At 38.9% G+C, this 20,774-nt stretch overlaps 1 protein-coding gene across 5 annotated transcripts in view; it reads left to right on the top strand.

Moving 5' to 3' along the window:
- The first annotated feature begins 5,853 nt into the window (after positions 1-5,853).
- ZNF385D (zinc finger protein 385D) overlaps positions 5,854-20,774 on the top strand; it is a 460,114-nt gene continuing 445,193 nt past the window's right edge. For 2 of the 5 annotated variants that reach the window (XM_060781941.2, XM_060781939.2), the window contains exon 1: positions 5,854-6,344. The gene's annotated coding sequence lies outside the window, so the exon portion shown is untranslated. The remainder of the gene's footprint in view (positions 6,345-20,774) is intronic. The other 3 variants (XM_060781938.2, XM_060781940.2, XM_060781936.2) reach the window with 2 other exon arrangements.

Raw genomic sequence — 20,774 nt, forward strand, 5'->3', positions numbered from 1 at the left:
AGTCACTGGAAAAGTTTTCGTGTTAGCAAATCAGCATCTTCTAAAATTGTAAAAGGATATATACTAGAATCATATCTGCATAGCGGGAAGCCAATTTATTTATAACACATATCCTTAGAGGATAGAGTATGTTGTAAATAAACGAGAGCCAAAAAGCAGATGTTTTTAAAGGATATTTTGGGTAACATCCAAACATATCCCTGTTGTGGCAATTTTTCATGGTATACATGAAATACAAAAAACATTTATTTAGAATAAAGTTTCTGCTTTCTAAGGGCAGTTTATTTTTCATGGGTGTCTCACTGATAAAATCTTATCAGCTATATCATAGAATTATAGAATGACATCATTCTATAATTGGCTTGAATAACCCATGTGATTAATTGCCTATGCGAGTGATTGTGGCTCACTTTGTTTGGCTTTACTGAGAAGACACAGACAACTCTTATTTTCTGTTTACTATATGATTGTAGCTGGACAGATTATTTCAAGATTATATTAGATGGTACCATAAATTTAGATGTTTTATTCTAAACATACATGTCTTAACACATTCCCTAATGTAAACAAATACTCTTGACCACAATGTATATATGTTCCTTATTATATATTTATGATCCTATATTGCTTGTGATTGTCTGTGACCTTTCCCTACGCTGAGCAATTTTATGCAAACTAGTTTCAAGAGCTCATGTACAGAGAAATAAATACAGTCACAAATAAATAACATCTCAGACTATCGCTTTCTATATAATTATGACTACTATATGTAAAAAATAGTACAGATGTTACATTTTAAATAACCTAATTAAGTACAAACAATGATATATGTTTGGATGTATCTACACTACTAAATTAATGCAGTTTGGTACCACTTTAACTGTCATGGGTCAATGCTATGGAATCATGGGATTTTTATTTTTGCAAAACACCTGTACTCTTTGGCAGAGAAGGATAAAGATTTTGTAAAACTGCAACTCCCATGATTCCCGAGCATGGCAGTTAAAGTGGTGTGAAACTGCATTAATTCTGCAGTGTATACACACCTTTTTTTGTTCTTTAGTTGCCAATCTAATTAATAGACAATGAAAAAGATACAGGTTTGAAAAACTAGAAAAATGTGACTTTCAAATACCACATATTGTATTACTGGTAAAAAGTAAAATATGAAATCATAATAATAGGAGGTTTATGTTCTACAATTAACTAACAACAAAAGCAAGACTGTCAACAAACCTCAAGACTGTTTTAATCTTATTTCAAGGAGCTACTGCAAGACTAATGTAAAAACAGAAAAACAGCCAATTATAATGTTTGACTGAAGTTAAGACTGAAATTTGACCTATCTTTAGGATCCAGTGGAATCTGTATAGATTATACATTTCTTTTTTGTTCCCTGTGAATGTTGTAATAACAATATGAGTCTTAGATTATTTGTGAAATTGAAAGTGTCATTTATTCAGTACTCTCTCCTTTTCAAAAAGAGAAGGATGTTCAAAAAGAAATTTGTAGTGCAAGAAAATTCCATGGCAACCAAGAACAAACCAATTTTCCTTCCCCCAGCAGTTTTCTCATATATGTTTTACTAGATATCTGGCAGATGCTAAACTGCACAGACCAAAACAAACATACAATGACAGGTGGAAGCTGGCTGCAGAGGTGGCACAAGAAATAGGGTGGCAAAACTGAATTTCTGGGTCGGTCCTGAAAAAAAGGCTCTTTCAAGGACTAGTAGCAAGAGGTATGGACATCAGGCAAGAACGGGATCCCAGAAAATCCTGGATACCATTGAATTTAGGTAAGTGTTTTCAATTTTTGGTGGAGTTCTTTAGACCAGATTACATTTCTCAAAGGACCATAGTTGCCATTCCAAGAACCCAAACAAGGTTGGTGTATAAACAGTCAAGGGAACATAACAAAAGTTAAGTTTCCTCCCAAAGGATGAGGTTTCATTGTTTGCTTCCTTAAATTTCTTGGTTGTATTTTAGTTGGCGATGGTTGATGAACCTTTGTTAATGGTTGGAAATGTTATCTTTCTTTAAGGGTGCATCTACAGTGCTGAGTTAATACAGTCTGACACCACTTAAACTGCAATGTCTCGATGTTATGGAATTATGGGAACTGTAGTTTTACAAGCCTTCTGTCCCAAAGAATGTTGGTACCTCACCAAACTACAATTTCCAAGATTCCATAGCGTTGAGCCATTTGTTAAAGTGATATCAAATTACATTAATTAGACAGTGTAGATGTGATCGATTAAGGCCTGACATGACAGCATTAAAATATATGTATTTGAAGTGTTCCTACAGATGGACTAGACTGAATGCTAGCCCAGTAATTTCAAGCCAGGGTACTAATGACTAACAAGTCCCATTCATTTCAACTGTAGAAGCAATACTTTTGAGTGTTAGAGCTTTCATTTCACTATCTCTAGATCAATCTGAAAATGATTCCAAAGCATTTTCTGAACATGGTTTTACAAAAAATAATGATGACATAGGTGCATCCATTATAATATTACTTTTAATGTGGCCTATGCAAGTATGTCAGCATTTCAATAGACTGATAAAAAAACTTTCCCTAAAAGCTCAATCGGAAGAATGTATTGTGGGCACTGTATATAACAGTACTGCCATAACTTAACATATAGCTATAAGCACACAGGAAGTCAGTAGGAATATTTTAAAATTTGCACAGATCTCATATTATTATTCAGGACACAAATACAAAATGCAAAGTGACCTGACTTTCATTCACAGATAAACTACCATATTTTAAATATGCATACTTGTTTCTTTGGCTGGAAGGAAGCAATTTTGGGGTCCTACTTTCCTTCTAATATATTAAACTCAACAGCTATTGCTTTCATATCTGAAAGATTGAAATATTCTGAATTGCATTCAAAACTTCCTGTACTAACCAATGAAATGCTTGAAAGCCATTTTTCCCCTCCAGGAACATTTGTATCCTGTTCATCAACAGAAATGTTCCAGCAGCACTAGATGTACTCGACTCAATACGCTTAACTGTACCCCTGTGATCAATGGGATGCAAGATCAAAAAGCTATTTAAATCCTTATAACAACCATACTAGGACAGAACAGAAGTTTATTTAACCCAGTATTCTGTCCACACAGTAGCCAGCCACTGTTGAAACTGCTTTGTCTTTGGAAAGTCCATAAGGAGGATAATACCTGCTCATGTTTGGGAAGCTGAGGGAGACTTCTTCCATTAAGCAGAGATGTTCTGCATTATACAGCTGAGCCTCATTTTGAAAAAAACCCTCCATTTCTAACATCACAGCCTATGTCTGCCCCCTTCTACATTGTCCCAGGATCTGATCCCAGAGTATGCTTTGAACTGGATTATAAGAATCTACACTGCCAGATAACCTGGGATAAGAAGATAATCTGGGATTGGATCTTAGGATATGGGGTGCGGAAGGGGGAACTATTTGCAGGCCGTCTTAGCCCTTTGCATTGTGAAATTAGGCAAGCACCCACCCTAGCAGTCTTCAGGAAGAGCCTAAAAACTTGGCTGTTCTGGTGTGCCTTCAATGAATGAACAATCCCTGACCTTGACCAAACTCTGCATAAAATGCCCTTGGATACACTTTATCTCACCCTCTAGTGCAGTTAAACCCCATTGTTTCATCCCACCTGAAACTCCTCCAGATACACTACACTGCTTATCTCACCTAGAGTTTTTAAACATTTTAGTCTTTGCAACTGGCCCTGCCCATCGTTATTAATGACTGTGATTTTATATTGCATTGTGTGTTTATTTTATATTTGTTTTTATTATTTTCATTACATTTTATTGATGTATTATTTTTGTTATATATTTGCTTTGTTGTAATTGTTGGGCTTGGCCTCGTGTAAGCCACCCCAAGTCCCCTTGGGGAGATGGTGGTGGGGTATAAATAAAGATTATTATTATTATTATTATTATTATTATTATTATTATTCTGACACAAAAAATAGTATGTCACAGCAAATGAGATCTATAGGCTGGATTTCATATCACAAAATCACAAGTTGAACACTTCCCAGGTGTCTAGGACTGTATGATGTATTTTTGAATGATGTGTGCAGATCCAAGTAAAGTGGCCTTTTGCAGTTGACAGATTGCGATTTTGTCAATGGTTATTGTTTCCAAGTGCCGGTTGAGATCTTTTGGCACAGCACCCAGTGTGCCAATTACCACTGGGACCATCTGTACTGGTTTATGCCAGAGCCTTTGCAGTTCGATTTTAAGGTCCTGATAATGGCTGAGTTTTTCCTGTTGTTTTTCCTCAATTCGACTGTCACCTGGTATGGCAACATCAATAATCCAAACATTTTTCTTTTCCACAATCGTGATGTCTGGTGTATTGTGTTCCAATACTTTGTCAGTCTGGATTCAAAAGTCCCATAGTATTTTTGTGTGTTCATTTTCCATGACCTTTGCAGGTTTATGATCCCACCAATTCTTTACTACTGGCAGGTGGTACTTGTGACATAAGTTCCAGTGAATCATCTGAGCCACAGAGTTGTGTCTTTGTTTGTAGTCCGTCTGTGCGATTTTCTTGCAGCAGCTGAGGAGATGGTCCATGGTTTCATCAGCTTCCTTGCACAGTCTGCATTTTGGGTTATTATTATTATAAAAGGTTTTATTTTGCTGTAACATGTTGTCCGGGCTTGGTCCCATGTAAGCCGCTCTGAGTCCCCATTGGGGAGATGGTGGTGGGGTATAAATAAAGTTTATTATTATTATTATTATTATTTGAAACACAACAAGATGAGTCCACAGCAGACACTCTGCTGGCATCACACGTCGGACACTTCCCAAGTGTCTAGGACTGTGTGATGTATCGGCGAATAATGTGTGCAGATCCCAGTAAGGTGGCCTTCTGCAGCTGGCAGCCGGTAATTTTGTCAGCGTCAATTGTGTTTAAGTGCAGGCCAAGGTCTTTAGGCACTGCACCCAGTGTGCCGATCACCACTGGGACCACCTTGACTGGCTTGTGCCAGAGTCTTTGTAGTTCGATTTTTAAATCCTCATATCGTGTCAGCTTTTCCAGTTGTTTCTCTGCAATCCTGCTGTCACCTGGGATTGCGACATTAACGATCCATACTTTGTTTTTTAACACAATCGTGAGGTCAGGAGTATTATGCTCCAAAACTCTGTCTGTCTGAATGTGGAAGTCCCAGAGGAGTTTGGCGTATTCATTCTCTGTAACTTTTTCCGGATTGTGATCCCACCAGTTCTTTGTTGCAGGCAGATGGTATTTGTGGCACAAGTTCCAATTAATCATCTGAGCAACGGTGTTGTGTCTGCTTGTAGTTTGTCTGCGCAATCTTCTTGTTTCATCTGCTTCCTTGCAGAGTCTACATTTGGGATCTGTTGTCGACTTTTCAATTCTGGCTTTGATGGCATTGGTTCGAATGGCTTGTTCTTGGGCTGCCAGAATCAGGCCCTTGGTCTCCTTTTTCAGAGTTCCATTTGTGAGCCATAGCCATGTTTTTTCTTTGTCAGTTTATTATTATTATTATTATTATTATTATTGTTATAATTATGTGTGGAAGAGCCCTGAGGCTGCCAGAATAGTTACATAGAAGAGAGAATCCCAGCAGGTGTTGCGAGAAAGAACACCTGCTGGGATTCTGACATCTCTGCACACATGAAAGGGACAGGAGCCCCTCAGGTGTCCCCAAACGAAGCCCTTGATTACTCCTAGCTCTTCCATCTTTGGGCGCCGCCAACTCTCCATCACTGCCACCCCTGCCTTATGCAGAATGGCAACTCGAGCACTTTCCCGCCCCCTCCTCCCACGGAGTGAGAGAACGAGAGAGTGAGTGAGCGAGTCCTTCTTCCCTCGCGGAGGAATCTCTCCCTTCCTTCCTTCCTCTTGCTCCGTTCGCTGCCAATGTGGAGGCGAACAGCTTCTGCGACTCCAGCCTTGATTGGCGCGCGGCTTCGGCAGAAAAGGAGGGGGCGCCTCCGCTTCCTTCCAAGGGACGCCCCGCGAAGCTGAAAAGAAAGCCGTCGAGGAAAACCCGGCTTCGAGGACACGCGCGCGAGCCTCGCCGGGGACCCGCTGCAGCTGCGCCGCTTCCCACCGCCCAACTAGTCCTTTGCTTGGCTTTTTCAAAGGTCGCTCTTCCACCGGCGCGCGCACGCGCACTCATCGTCCCCCCCCCCTTCCATCTCCTCCTCTTCCTCCTCTCCATCCTTCAAAGGGGCTGCTTTCCCCTTGTTTTTTCCCCCCTCCCGCCAGGCTGGTTCTGGGCACGCGGGGAGGGAGTCCTGCAGGATGTCTGGGAGCCGGAGAGAGGAGCTGCTCGGAGCGCGGGTCAGCACCGGTAAGTTAGCTAAACCGTCTCTTTTCTTTAGGCTTTGACAGAGTTGCCCACCTAGGGTTCCCCCTTCCTCCCAAAAAGACAACAATGCGTCTCTTTTCTGTCGAAAAGGCGGGAAGAGAAGCCGCAAAGCGGACTCTGCTCCTCTAAGAGCGCGCGCGCGCGCGGTCTGAGGCGCAAAAGAAGCCCCTCAAAAAAAGGCGCGCGCGCACACACGGGGAACTTGGCCGCGCGAGGAGGGAGCCTGTCAGGAGATAGTGGTCCTTGAGGAAAAGGAGCCCTCTCTTTGGAGTAGTTGGTGTTGCCCATTGAGTTCCTTTCGAAAGTGAATGGGAGGAGGAAGAGTTGCGCTCCAGGGGCTGAGTGGATTTTCACGCTCCCACTTCGTGGTCTTTGAGGGGCAAAGGGACTCTGTTCTTATAAGGGACCGTTATCCACTCATCCCTCTTTTGCTCTAAGGAGCCAAAAGGCTTGGGTATGATGCTGTCTCCTCAGGGCGATCTTTGCACTGCGCTTCGGGTCCTCCTTATGCTGTCTGCTGGGCATCTTCTGCCTTGTCTTTGATTTCTGGATCAAAACGTCATTTTTATCCTCCTCTCTCCCTTCCCTGCCAAACAAATCTGTTTGGTTTCTTCGCAATACAAAACCCACACTCAAATCCTCTTCCTAGTGAATTTGCAACGTGAGACATCCTTTTAATTAGGATACTATCCCTTTTGAGAATTCTCTGTGGATGCCCAGAGGCAGAGTTTTCCAAACATTTCATAGAAGCATAGAGTTGGAGGATACCTCGTGGGCCATCCAGTCCAACCCCTGCCAAGAAGCAGGAAAATTGCATTCAAAGCACCCCCCCCCCCACACACACAGATGGCCATTTATTTAAATGCCTCTAAAGAAGGAGTCTCCACCACACTTAGGGTCAGAGAGTTCCACTGCTGAACAGCTCTCACAGTTAGGAACTTCTTCCTCATGTTCAGGTGGAATCTCCTTTCTTGTAGTTTGAAGCCATTGCTCCGTGTCCTAGTCTCCAGGGCAACAAAAAACAAGCTTGCTCCCTCCTTCCTGTGGCTTGCTCTCACATATTTATATGTCATATGTCCTCTCAGCTTTCTCTTCTGCAGGCGAAACATGCCCAGCTCCTCATAGGGCTATTTCTCCAGATCCTTGATCATTTTAGTTGCCCACTTCTGGACACATTCCAGTTTGTCATCATCTGACCTAAACTGCAGTGCTCAGAATTGGACACAGTATTCCAGTGTGGTGTGGCCAAGGCAGAATAGAGGAGTAGCATGACTTTCTCTGGATCTAGACGCTAGACTCTTATTGATGCAGGCCAAATTCCCATTGGCTTTTTTTTTTTTTTTTTGCTGGTGACATACTCTTTAGACATGCATTGTTTTGCAATACAGCAATTCAGTTTTACTAGCTGACCAGAGGTTAAAGTAATCCAATAATAATAATAATAATAATAATAATAATAATGATGATGATGATTTTTGCAGGCCCCCTAGTGGAGCAACAAGTTAAACCACTGAGCTGCTGAACTTGCTGACCGAAAGGTTGGCAGTTCAAATCCAGGGAGCAGGGTGAGCTCCCACTATTAGCCCCAGCTTCTGCCAACCTAGTAGTTTGGAAACATGTAAATGTGAGTTGATCAGTAGGTATGGATTCTGCGGGAAGGTAATGGTGCTCCATGCAGTCATGCTGGCTACATGACATTGGAGGTGTCTACGGACAACGCCAGCTCTTTGGCTTAGAACTGGAGTCGGACTCAACTAGACTTAATGTCAGGGGAAACCTTTTACTTTAATAATAACTTTATACACTGCCCCATCTCCCTCAGGTACTTGGAATGGCTTACAACAGTGATAATCAAAATAAAACAATGATAATAAAACAATAAACCAATAACCAATTTAAATAAAATTAACACAAGTAACTAAACAATCCATAAAAGTGAGAAAGTAAACCAAACTTATTAAGTTAATAGTAGATATCATCCTATAAGAGATACAAATACATGTATAAACCGTAATAACAAAATTTTCTGGGATAAAACATAACCTATAAAAACATTACATTTTTTTTAAAAAAATGTATTGGTTATTTTAAGTAAACTCAGAGGTTTCTCATTACATTTGCGTGATACACCTACAAACTGCAGCTTACCTGTCATGACACATAGTTTGGAAAGTTCTGCTCTAAGGCAATGTTTCATACCGAAGTATCATACTGAGTCAGGAAGAAGTACTATGATGGGAGAGTCTAATATATGGTCAGCCAATATGTGTTGTATATAAAACAACACATATTGGGTAAACTTTCTAACTTGGGGGCTGCATGGCAGGCTGGAGTGGGAGGGATAGGCAGGCTGGGAGGGAGGGGGTTCTTACCAAGTCCCCTCCATGCCCTTTCCTCTTCTATTTCAAAGGCAGAAAGTGAAGGAAAGATGGGACACATTTGAATCCCAACAGGATTGGCCTTGGTCAGGATGAGATGTGGACAAGAGAGAACAAGTGTATCCATTAGACTTTGTATTGCCTACTCCTGATATACAGTATAAACCTAGAATCCTAGAGCTGGAAGAGACCCCAAGGGCCATTTAGTCCAACCCCCCTGTTGTGTAAACTCTCCAACTGCTCTTACTCTTAGGAAGTTCTTCCTAATTTTTTCAGTCAAATCTCTTTCCCTGCCATTTGAACCTATTGCCCCCTTGTGCCCTGGTCTCTAGAGCAGCAGAAAATCAGTTTTCTCCCTCCTTCTCAATAGGACACCCTTTAAAATCTTGAAACATGGTTCTCATGTTGCCTCTCTATCTTCTCTTCTCCCAACTAAACATCCCCCAGGAGGAAAGGGGGAAGGAAAAAGAGAAGGAAGGAAGGGAGGAAGAGAAGGATGTAAGGAAGGAAGGCTGGAACAGAATGGAGGAAGGGAGAGGAGGGAGAAGGAAGGAAGGAAGGAAGGAAGGAAGGAAAGAAGGAAGGAAGGAGAAAGGGAGAGGGAAGGAGGGAGGAAAGAGGGAAATAAAGACTGACAAAAGGGTGGAAGGGAAGGAAGGATGGAAGGAGAAAGAGGGAGGTAAGGAAGGAAGAGAAGAATGGAAGGAGGAAGGAAAGAGAGAAGGAAGAAAGGATAGGATGGTGTGAGAGAGGAGGGTCTGAGAAAAGAGCCCAAGGGGCCGCATCCAGTCCTCGGGCCAGGGTTTACCCCATCCCTGATATAAAACAACTTAAGAGCTGGCATAGATTTGGCGGCAGCCATGTGGACTTTGATAGGTAGCATGTTCTAGAGTTTAAGTTCTTGCAAAGCACTAAAAAAAACCCCAATATCTTGCATTGCTTTTCTGTAAGAAAAGACTACACTTATATGTCACAAGCTTCCTTAAGTGCTGGACAAAATTCTGAAGAACTGTCCTTAAAGAAAGGGAGCATTTATCCTCTTCAGATCAGGGTTTGATGTAGTTAATGAGAGCAAAGAAATATGTCACTGTAAAGCTTCTCTGTCCTTGTCATCTATGTTGATGCACCAATCTGTCAAGAAAGTTCAAGTGGCATGACATCTATTTTGAGAATGATTCTTCTGCCTAATTTCTGTCTAAGTGAAATTTATATAGGTTTTTCTATTATTGTATGTAGCACAAGGAAGTTCACATACCCACCGTCACTCAAAATGAGTCATTAAAAATTCTGGAGATACAGCTCACTGTGTCTCATTTTCAAATAACTTTTTGCTATTGCCAGCTGTGTTTTCCCAGAAAGTCCTGTTTGTGATTTTACCCCTCCAAAAGGTCTAGCTCAGGGGTTCTCAAACTAAGGGCCGGGGGCCAGATGCAGCTCTCCAAGGTCATTTACCCGGCCCTCGCTCTGGGTCAGCCTAAGTATGAAACTACTTGAAAGCACACAATAACAACAATTCTACCTCACCAGCCAAAAGCAGGCCCACACTTTCAATTGAAATACTAATAAATTTATATTTGTTAAAATTGTTCTTAATTTTAATTATTGTATTGTTTTTAAATGGTTTTTTTTTTGCACTACAAATAAGATATTTGCAGTGTGCATAGGAATTCATTCATGTTTTTTTCAAATTATAATTCGACCCGTCAACAGTTTGAGAGACTGTGACCTCGCCCTCTGTTTAAAAAGTTTGTGGACCCCTGGTCTAGCTAGCTGAAGACTTGAAGAACACAAAATAGTTGATTTTACTAACGTAACTACAGGATAGTGTTGATTTAGTGCAACTAGCACTTAGTTATAATGTTTCCTACTATGATTCCTACTTCTGTATCATACTTTTAGTTACTGTTATTTTCTCATTATGCTGTCACTTTGTGAAAACATACAAATGGATCAAGCATTAAGTTACTCCACTGAGGACCTAACTATGCACGAACTACTATCTGGTACCAGTAATAATAAAATAAAAAACCTTAAAAGGAAAAACATATTCCAATATTTTTGGCTACAATGTTTTCTAATTATTACTCACAAAATTTGTAGGGCTTTTAAAAATCCAGATAAATACTTTTGTTTCTTTGTACTTTTTTCATACCTGAAAATTACATGACAATTATTATGTTTTTATAAGTTTTATTCATTTAACATGACATCCCCACTTTCCTCCAGTGATTCTAAAGCTGCATACGTTATTCTTTCTTCTTTCTTTCTTCTTACAATGACTTTGGGAAGTAGGTCTGGCAGACAGAGAATGTCCCAAATTTATCTACTATGTGGTTATTATGGCTTGAATTAAATCAACCCAGCATTGCCACATTCCAGTTTGCCAGTCAAACACTAACCACTGTACCACACTAGTGCTCAATAATCTATATCATAGTTCTGTTATTTATGGTCTGTAGCTGGTTGGTTACTTACAAAGGAAAAATGACATTTATTTACCTTTAACGTCTTTCATTACTCTGATAATGAAGTCAGGAAAAGAATACAAGCTTGTGTACATTATTTATTTATTTGCAACATTTACATACTGTGTTCAGTATGGTGCCCCCATATACTCCCAAGTGTAAGTAGAATTGCATCATAAATACGGTACATAGGTACTCAGATGGACATTCAGTGGCGTTGTTCCTAAAATGTATTGCAAGACTAGTAACCATGCAGCTGACCATAACATTAGCTATTCCAGCTAGAGTTGTTGGAAGTTGAAGTACAACACCATATTGTATGCCATGACCCAACTCCAAAGAACTCCTGTTGGGGCAATGGGTCAAACCCTTGTACTGACAGGATTGCTGACTGATAGGTCAGTGTGTGAATCCGGGAAGAGTGGGTTGAGCTCCCTTTGTTAGCTCCAGCTCCCCATGTCCCCACACGAAGAAAGCCTCCCACAAGGTTGGTAAAACATCAAAATATCCGGGCATCTCCTGGGCAATGTCCTTGCAGATGGCCAGTACTCTCACACTAGAAGTAACTTGCAGTTTCTCAAGTCACTCCTAACACACAGATGAATAAGATGCCACATTTTTCTGCTTTGAACTGGAATATATGGCAGTGTGGATTCAGATAACCCAAAGCAGATGTTGTGGGTTTTTCTGCCTTGATATTCTGGATTATATGACACACTCCATCATAGAGAAGTTTATATGGGGAAAGGTGCATCTTAGGGCCCTTCCACACAGTCCTATATCCCAAAATATCAAAGTAGAAAATCACACAATATCTGCTTTGAACTGGGTTATCTGAGTCCACACTCAGATAATGTGGGATTTGGGGATACAGGGCTTGTGGAAGGGCCCTTAGAATGGAAAAAATGCAGTAATTAGTTCTGGGGAAAATTGAATATGAATTCTGTAAGACAATGGTAGGAAATACAACAATGTGGTGTGAATTGTGGGTTGCTATATCAAATTTCACAGAACTCATAAAAACCTGTACTTTTCCTCACCAGAATGTCTTGCATAGTCAAATCTAGAATATATAACAACACAATAGCGCCTGGTTAGGGCACAGGATCTAGTGTTCTTGTGTGCCTTCAAGCCGTTTCTAACTTGTAGCAATCCTAAATGACTATCATTGAGTTTTTTTTGGCAGAATTTGTTCAGAGGGACTTCCTTTAAATGTGACTTGCCCAAGGTTACCTAGTAAGCTTCCACAGCTGAATAGGGATTTGAACCCTGGTTCTAGAGTAGTAGCCAATGCTCATACTGCTATACCCTGCTGATTTTTGATATAGCTGTAGTGGTTAGCCTTCAGCTGTAGGTCATGCTTCAGCTGAATCTCATTGTGTCAAACAGAGTATACCAGATGCACATTGTTTACTGTCAAACACTTGACAGCTTATTCTTTCAGTTTTAGGCAGGCAGGAAAAAAAAGAAAATACTTGTTACAAGTAGTGCTTATGGGTAATGTTACCTAAAAGACATTCCCATGGAAGTTAGGAATTGTGCATTCACAGCCCATCAGTCTGATGAAGTGGAAGGTTTCAGCCTAATAACATCCTCATGATATTCTGACTTCAGTATCTTCTGCGGTTGACTACCGCTGATTCAACATCAGAACAATCACCCTTGACTTTTTCAGCTTTGTTTTCTCTGACTTCATCTTTTAAATTAATCCAATATTTGAAGAAATAAATAATCAAATGTTTGAAGGAAAACAAATCTTGTTCTCTCTCTCCCCCCCCCCCCCCACAAAGAAACCAAAAACAAATCTCCCATATTTAGAGTCCCATTTTAGGGATAGCAAGTAGACCCTGCTTGAGTTATCTATTTACAGATTAACTAGATGAACTGGATTGTTGTGTAGGACTTGCCTTAAGGTGATTGAAAATGTAGTCACTTGTTGCTTCCTTATTCGGCTTGATTCTGTACCAGTTACATTGGTTACCACTTATGGGGAACACTTTAGTGTTAGTAAGAAGCAGAATATTTGAAGGACCCCTTGCACCTGTGTGAACCAGTTTAGAACATAATATTAGCCATGAGCAGTCCATTCAAAGTTTTGTTTTTTAGGTCTATCAAAATAATGAAAAAAGGGATACGTTTTTCCTGTTTTGTTTTTTGGTCTCCCGCAAAGCTGGGAAAACATATTTTGGATGGCAACCTTCAAAAATCATTGAACCAACATGGTAGTCATGTTGCCTGGGAGATATTAAGTGTTGTAGCCCAAAAAGCAATATCTCCAATTTCTGGAGAGCCTATTTTTCTCTAATGGATTCTCTCAGTCATATTGCTTTTTAAATAGTGTCAAAGACTCCAGCATTTCAGAATGCTTTTAACTGAATGGTTAAATGTTGCATTTTAGCATTTAATGGTTGGTGTTACTTTTGTTTTATTCTGTGCTGCTCCTTTAGTGAACTACATTTTGTTTTGTTTTTTTGTACACCACCTTGAAATTGCTTGTTTTAAAATGCAATATTAAATATTTGAAATAAATAACTACATTCAATAGTAAATGACAACGTAAAAGCATTCCAAGGAAAAAGTTTATTAACTGAGTTATCTATAATGGAGTGGACAAAGATGTTGGATTTCAGCTTCCCATCATCCTTGGCTATACTAGTTGGGGCTTCTGGGAGTTGCAGTCTAACAACATATGGAGGATACACTGTTGATCCCAGAACAAGAATCCAGTGGTATAAGGAGTAGAACAAAAAATTGCACACCTGAGAAGGAACTAAATGGTCAGCATTTATTAGTACTGTGCTAATATTATTTCAGTTTGTCAGTTTTGCTGTAGCATGGTACACTTGTCATTCACAACTGCAAGAGAAATCTCCCAATATTTAAAGGGAACAAAAAGCAGGAGTACTGTTCTTAATAGAGGAGTGTGGTTAGGATCTTCAAATCCTTATTGTAATAAACTAATGGGGAAAGCTTACTGATGTATCAGAAAATATTACATCTGTGCAATATCTTTGGTCAACTAATTATGAAACTGAGATTAATTAATTGTACAATCTAAAGTTATCCAGTCATAGTTATATGGAAATTCCTCCCCTTGTTTAATGGGTCTTCCTCTGAAAGGAATCATGCAATAAAATCTTAGGCATTGTTTTCCAAAAGAATTTCACCTGGTCCTGCAAGAAGTTATGCCCTGTAATGTGACATAATCTGGATCACATCTAAAATATAATCCAAAACTTCAAGAGTATGTTAGTTGATTGTTGGAGACTAATACAAAATTGGAAATATTGTGTTCTCATTACATAATAAATAGGGAGAACAAAACTCACAATTATATTTCATTCTGGGTGTAAATGAAGTCTAGCACTTCATTTTACCCCCTTGTTTTTTGTCAGATTGTGATCAAGGAAAAGATTGCCATTATGGAAGTAAGTTTTCAAAATTCATTGTCAGGATGAGATGTGGGAAACAAAAGTTAAAATTCCTATCTAGAAAATGAGTTGTTTTGTGAAAAGTCACTGCTTCAACATAATTTATTTCATAGGATTGCTGTAAGCCTAAATGACACTTTTATCTCTTAGGAATGAAGGACAATGCTAATAATATATTAAATAATAATCATACAAGCTGATTTGAACTGAACATAGAGAAGTTAAGCTTTTGATCATCGAATTAATACTTTTGTATTGTCAAAATATATTATAAATTGCACATAAGAATATTTTAAGACAAGTATTCTTTTTAATCTTTATCTTCAAAGAAGCACTTCACTTTCTAAGTGTGACATCTCCAAATAAATGTTAGATTTGGTTAAGAATGCAGCTTGTTCCTTTTATCAGAACCATAATTTGATTTGAAATATCCTTTCTAAAGAAAAGCTCTCAGGGATGACAAATGAAAAATAAATTATATCTGTCCCATAATATTTTAAATATAACTCAGTTGTGTTTCATTTAGCAGTATGTTAAAGTTGTGAATGGAATTGGGGTTGTGGTTTACTGATGCATGAACAGAGATAAAAATGTCATTTCTAAGCATATAAGAACGGAAGGAAGAAGGATATGAAAAATAGTAATCCTTTTAGAAGCTGTATGAGTCTGCATTTGCTTCCTCCTGCTATAGTCTATATTGCATTGATTCTTGTTTGTTCTTGGATCAGAGTCCTGAATATTCTCTTGTAGCCTAAGACATTTTTTAAACAATGATAGAGTCTGACTATTACTGTTTTTCATGCTGACAATACAAATGTTGAAACTGGCTGCAAGCAGGATTTATTCATCATTTTCTTCTGCTCTTTGGGTAAGGGATAGTGAGTACAAATAGCTCAGCATCAAACTGAAATGTGATTGGATTCCGCAACCTTAGATGTTTTGGACTTCAGCTCCCAGGATCCCTCCATTGGCCAGGTTGTTTGGGGATTCTGGGAGTTGATGTCCAAAACACCTGGAGGACCAATATTTAGAAACTGCTGTAGAGCAATCATTGTATAAACCAAAGTCTTTCCAATGTATACTGAAAAATTTGCAGGAGACAAAAAATTACAAAACCTAGGAAAATATGAATTGTAATTTATCATACCAGTATCAAAGAGTGCAAAGTTGGTGATATTTTCATGTAAGGAAATTAGGCAGTATCACAAGGAATAGAGACATGGAAAGATGACTTGCTAGGAAAAGGGAGATGAGAGCAAGGAATCATGGCAAGACTCGCAGCAGCACCATTGAGGAGGCAATTGTAAATTTCTTTTGTACTGAAGTCAACATTGTAATGGCAGTTTTATGGAGCCAAGCTATGATCTAATCTATACTTTTTGCATTTGATTATATGAATCATGCCTTTTAGGGCTGTGCTGAACATCTCTTTTAATTTATAGGGTCCTTAAAATCCTGAAAACACATACAATCCACTGATGCTGTTTGCTGTTATGGCTTCTGTGATTTACTGCAACCCTCCCTTCGCCTTTGGTCAGAGAGTTTCCCTTTTTCATAGGGTGATTCTCGCTAAGCACAATAAGATCGCATGCAGAATGTAATGACATCAAGATACTATGTAGCCAATTGGATTTGTATTTCCATCATCAAATAGCTGATTTACAGGAAAGGCAGTACTTTTTGATGAAGTTAAAAAAGAATATTGGGGAGGATGGATAAATAAATTCAGAGTAAGCATTTTTATGTCCCACATGACTCCTAAAATATTATTCAAGGATTTGTTTTATGTTGAGGAGATCACTTTGTAAGAATTCAACGATTTTTGACTGAGTCTACATGTACATTCTTGGTGATTTTTAAAAACAAGCTCATTCAAGGAAGGAAGAAAAGATGTGTGTTTATGTGCCTGTAAGTTAACCATTGACTTACAGAAACCCCATGCACTTTATAGGGGTTTCTTAGGCAAGAAATACTAAAATATGGTTTTGACAGTTCTTTCTTTTGAAATAGAGCCCACAACATGTGGAATTTGTTGATAGTCTAAGTATTAACGAGGGAAGATCCTCCTTAGCTTCCAATATTAAATGGGTTCTAGTGCCTTTAGGTAGACGGTGACCAGAACACAAGGGTGACAATACAGTTATAAGGAAAAACATTCCTAAATCTAATTGAGTAATGTGTCTTGAAAACCTTTCTCTCCCTAAAGCAGTGTATTTTTTTATTTGTAAAATGATTCCAATACTTGGAATACTTTTCTAATATGTTTCATATCCTGAAAGTACTTGCAGTTGAGTGTTTAGCAGATCCAGACATTTGAACAGGCCTGACTCTGCAACATGCAAATTGCTTTTGAAAAAGTGACATATGACTCTCTTGTGTTGATCTTCAAAAGACAAAAGGGCTGCGTTGTGCTTCTTCCTAACTTGTATAAGTAGTGCACCACAAAGTGGGGAGAAAACTTGTGTACATGCATTGTCTTGGCAGATGCGAAGTGATGTAGCTTAACACAACTGGAAGAGCTATCTGTGAAAAGTGCTTATCCTCCTTGTGTGGTGGTATAACATGTTAGCAGGGAAAAATGAGGAGTTGGGAAGAGGTACTGTGGATTTCTTCCCTTCTCTCCAGATAGTTGAAATCTCCACTTTTGAAACATCTGGATAGTTCTATGAAGACAAAGTATGCATTTTATCACATATTGTAGTAATCTAAAGAAAACAAATATTTACTTGAAAAAAATTACGGTTTGCACTCTAGTTCTGAATTATGATGGTGTAAATCAGTCGTGTCTTTGCAGTTCACTTTTATGTTTGTTGCACAGATTAGAGTTCTGTTCTGGTCATCAATGGGCAACATCTTTCCAGGGGTGTGTGTGCATAAGGATGCATTCAGTTCTTTTCCTGTAGACAGGCATCCAGGAGACCCTGCAAATGATGTCCCTGCATAATATCCAGTTACATCACTGCTCATCTTTCTGCTTTCTGGCAACATGGAAATAGCTGTGTTGTGTAACTTACAAGATCAGGTTATTTTGGCTAGCATCAGGAGACATAACTATGGAGATGTAGCTATGTGATACATGTATATCTCCTAATGCAGGATATTAGAACACGTGTTTCTTGATAGAATGTATCTTTGATAGAATGTATCCAGGATAGAATCCTTGTTCTAGGCATGAGCCCATGCTCCAGAATTGTGTCAAAATATACTTTTCATATATTGATTACCTCATACTCAGTAACATTTTATATTCACATCTGGAAATGTCCAGTGTTAGATTTTTGTTCACAAGCTGCTTGTGAACTTTCCATTCAGACTCACTGTGTTATAACAATGAATCATCTTATCCATTAACTAAACTTGGGATGTCTGCCTAGGCTTTGAATTTGTTTCATCACATTGCTATAATAATTGATTGGAATCTTGGCAGCTCCAACCACTTTCCCAGATGTATTTACACTGGGTTTCTCTCAATGTTGTTCTCAGTAGCAGAAATGAGTACTGCTGTTATTTTCCAGGCAGTATGCTATGATATAAGGGTACAAGGATGCTGATTGCCTAGTCCATAAGGTGTGGATAGGTGTGTGTGTGTGTGGTGGCGCATGTATTTCCTGGTTATGGAATGGCTGATTCTGGAAGAGGGGAAGTCTGGAGAACATAGTCTAACAGGCAAGAGGACGGCATCCACTCAAGATCACAAAGCAAAAATGGTCAAACATATATACTTCAGAACCCTGGACAAGATAAAAGGAGTTGGTTAGAGATGAAGCTCCTACATATAATTCCTTGATGGCCCGTTTTAGAGTCTGTCTTCATACCAGACAGAAGAGATAGTTAAAAGGGATAAATCTTTGACCTAGAGCCTGGCATTTCTACACCATCTCTTCCTCAGGCAGGCTGCTAAGCCTTTTTGGAATATGGATCCTCCTTTCCTTATCCAGCAAACCAATTGTTGACCATTTCTACATAGAGTTCCTCTAGATAAGAAAAAAGTCCCAGCTTTTGTTCCTGTACAAGTTAATTTTATTTTAGAGAGCAACATGATGTTTTCTTGATCCCATATTTCCTGGGAACTGCTAGTATTATCAAGAACATTTTATTCCTACTTCTTAATCAGTTTAGATCTTTAATATAATGTATCTTTACTTGGCACTCTCTTTGAATTAGTCACTAATGAGATGGTCTCCATCAGTAAACACATAGCTGTTGTTTCCAGAACAGAGATTTAACACAGATCAAGTGAGGGAAAAGACAAATGTTTATACCAAAACAAAATAATCCTAATGTTTTAACTGGTGTAATATTGCTAAAACACTTTAGGATCTTGACTATAACTCCTGAATAATAATAAAGGAGTTGCAGTCACAATGGATAAAAATCAATTTCCAAAATGTTGCAAAATGTTGCAATACTGTACGTGATCAATGGGAAAGGGAGGAGGAATAGTACAAGATAGAAGCCAGAAAAGAAAAACCTGGGTTATTTCAAGGAAGAGTTTGTATACAAATATATGAATATGTAGATAAAATCAAACTTACATAAAACTTTCCCCCTTTCTGGATAAGCCATTACTTTGTCCTAAACTAACTTTTCCCCATTTTTCCATGCAGCAAACAAACCATTGCTTTTGCTCCTTCATAATAGGATTTCTCTTTTGCTCAACTCAAACAAAATTTATTAGAAGTTTTTATTATAAAATTGTGTAAATAATGAAATAAGGTGATGCAGTTCAAGCCAGGTAACGGGGAAGTACAGAAGGACATAAGTACAACAAATAAATGTTATTCTTTAAGTTAGCTAAATATGATGCTAATGGGAATTGAAATTGTAGTGTCTTTGCCTATAATTTTTGAAAATGTTTGGAGAACAATTCAGGTGCCATGAGATTAGTGGCAGAAAACTGACACATATTAAAATATCTTTAGGTATTGGAACATGCTCAATTCCACATGGTCCCACTGTCAAGCAACTGCTGCTTCTACACCAGAGGAGAGAGGAGACACAATTCAGGAGAAGTATCTGGTCTTGATTCAGTAGAGGGCCCGGGGGGTGGGAGGAGGAAAGGCGAAATGAGAGTGCATTTTCAAACGGAGTTCACTCGCATTTTCTTTCTCCAGGAGCACAAGGGAACCAGATCTTCATGATCTGTATTGCCTTCCCCTTGCTCTTCCCACCAGTAAGTAATACCAGGAGGATGCCTGCCAATGGTTTGGCACATACCTCTGACAGGCATCTGTGATAGGCCATTGGATGTTTTTAGATGGAGCACAAGAGAATAGCTTTCTGTGATCTATCCAAAAAGAGACATGTGTTAGCTGTAATTATGCACATGCAAGTCATTAACTGGATGTCGTCCCTCATCTTCTTTTATAGAGCTTGGTACATCAGGAGAATGGAAATAACGTATACATCTTGATTTCAAAAAAGCTTTCAAATATGAATATATCTAACCACATGCCTCACAAGCTTGTCAGCAAGCTGGAAAGAATGGGGGTTTGATGATGCTATTGTTAGGTGGATATGTAGTTGATTGATGCCTTCTTCACAAAGAATCTTCTTGGCAGTTTGAGAGAAGTGATAAGCAAGAGGCTGCAATGTCCTGTCCAGCATCCAGTAGTGTTCAGCATAATGATTTGGACTAAATTGTAGAGGGGTTTCTTATCAAGTTCACATTTCCAAATAATATCAGACTTGGGATATTGGTAATGCCCTACCCGAGAAAGAGGATTTAAAATACCTTGTTGTGATGCAAAACAGAGTAAAAAAACTTGTTAAAAGGAGTTCTGAGGCAGGTGTTTGTGTGTATTTGTGTGTGCACGTGCCTTCAAGTTGCCTATTGACCTATGGTGACCCATGAATTTCATAAAGTTTTCTTAGGCAAAGAGTACTCAGAGGTGGCTTTGCCAGTTCCTTCCTCTGAAATATAGCCTACGGAACCTGGTATTCCTTGGCAGTCTTCCATCCAAGTACTAACCAGGGATAAACTTATTAGTTTCCAATATCAGACAGAATTTGGTGTTTTTAGAGTATTTAGGTATTCATGAGGGAAATTATAAGGGAAATAATTTTGCCTACAATTTGATAGTTCAGTTCACACTGAGTATAAAAATGAATTTGTTTGGGAAAAAAAACTCATGAATA

The sequence above is a fragment of the Anolis sagrei genome, chromosome 6, assembly GCF_037176765.1.
Source record: "Anolis sagrei isolate rAnoSag1 chromosome 6, rAnoSag1.mat, whole genome shotgun sequence".
Classification (NCBI taxonomy): domain Eukaryota; kingdom Metazoa; phylum Chordata; class Lepidosauria; order Squamata; family Dactyloidae; genus Anolis; species Anolis sagrei.